Below are 1,400 nucleotides of genomic sequence, written 5' to 3'. Positions count from 1 at the left end.
TAATGTTTACATATTTTGCATTACTCATCTCATATGTATATACTGTATTCTATTCTACTGTATCTTAGTCTATGCTGCTCTGACATTGCTCATCCATATATTTATATATTCTTAATTCCATTCCTTTACTCAGACTTCTGTGTATTGTGTGTATGTTGTGAAATTATTAGATATTACTTATTAGATATTACTGCACAGTTGGAGCTAGAAACCCAAGCATTTTGCTACACACCCGCAATAACACCTGCTAAACACGTGTATGTGACCAATACAAATTGATTTGATGTCCACCTTTGAGAAATGTCTGGATAAATTCTAAACTTTTTTACCTGTGAATCATTAAAGAGAAATTACTTTAAATTAAACTCTCCATTCAGAAAGTGTATTTATTTAGTTTAATGTTTGTTTAGAAGGTAGAAAAACACGAAAGAGTATTTTTTTACAAAGTTATAGCAGAAAAGTGCCTAAAAGGCTGATGAAGGACTGTTCCTTTATTTAAAACATTGATCAGTTCCCTTGTTTTAATAAACTTGCACCGGATATGCTGGAATAGAGTGTGTAGATTGGGATGTTTGTAATAGGCTCAGAGTTAGTCATGGCTTTATTTGAACTTACAACAAACACTTTTATTTTCATTGATCCTGTCTTGATTGGCTTTGACAAATGAACAGGATCATTTGTAATTATGTGAAACACTTATTGAGGTACCATTTCCAATTAAAATCTGCTAAACCAAATAACTCATGACACAACTATTGTTTATTTTCGTCATTAAGCTTCATGAATATCCATAGTATGCGTCTCTGGTTAAGTCATATTATACAGACTGGCTTTGTTGAATTATTTTGTTCTGATTTGAGATAAATAAGAGATTATGGTCAGATAATACATAATCACATACACTACATGACCAAAACTATGTGGACACCTGCTCGTCGAACATCTCATTTCAAAATCATGGGCATTAATATGGAGTTGGTCGCCCCTTTGCTGCTGTAACAGTCTCCACTATTCTGGGAAGGCTTTCCGCTAGATTTTGGAACATTGGGGACTTGCTTCCATTCAGCCACGAGCATTAGTAAGGTTGGGCACAGATGTTGGGCGATTAGGCCTGGCTCACAGTCAACGTTCCAATTCATTCCAACGGTGTTTGATGGGGTTGAGGTCAGGGCTCAGTGCAGGCCAGTCAAGTTCTTCCACACCAATCTCAACAAACCATTTCTGCATGGACCTCGCTTTGTGCAAGGGGGCATTGTCATGCTTAAGCAAGAAAGAGCCTTGCCCAAACTGTTGCCACAAAGTTGGAAGCACGGAATCATCTAGAATGTCATTGTATGCTGTAGCGTTAAGATTTCCCTTCACTGGAACTAAGGGGCCAGCACGAACCATGAAAAACAGCC

The sequence above is a fragment of the Salmo trutta genome, chromosome 35 (genome assembly GCF_901001165.1).
Source record: "Salmo trutta chromosome 35, fSalTru1.1, whole genome shotgun sequence".
NCBI lineage: Eukaryota > Metazoa > Chordata > Actinopteri > Salmoniformes > Salmonidae > Salmo > Salmo trutta.
This window is presented reverse-complemented; position numbering follows the sequence as displayed.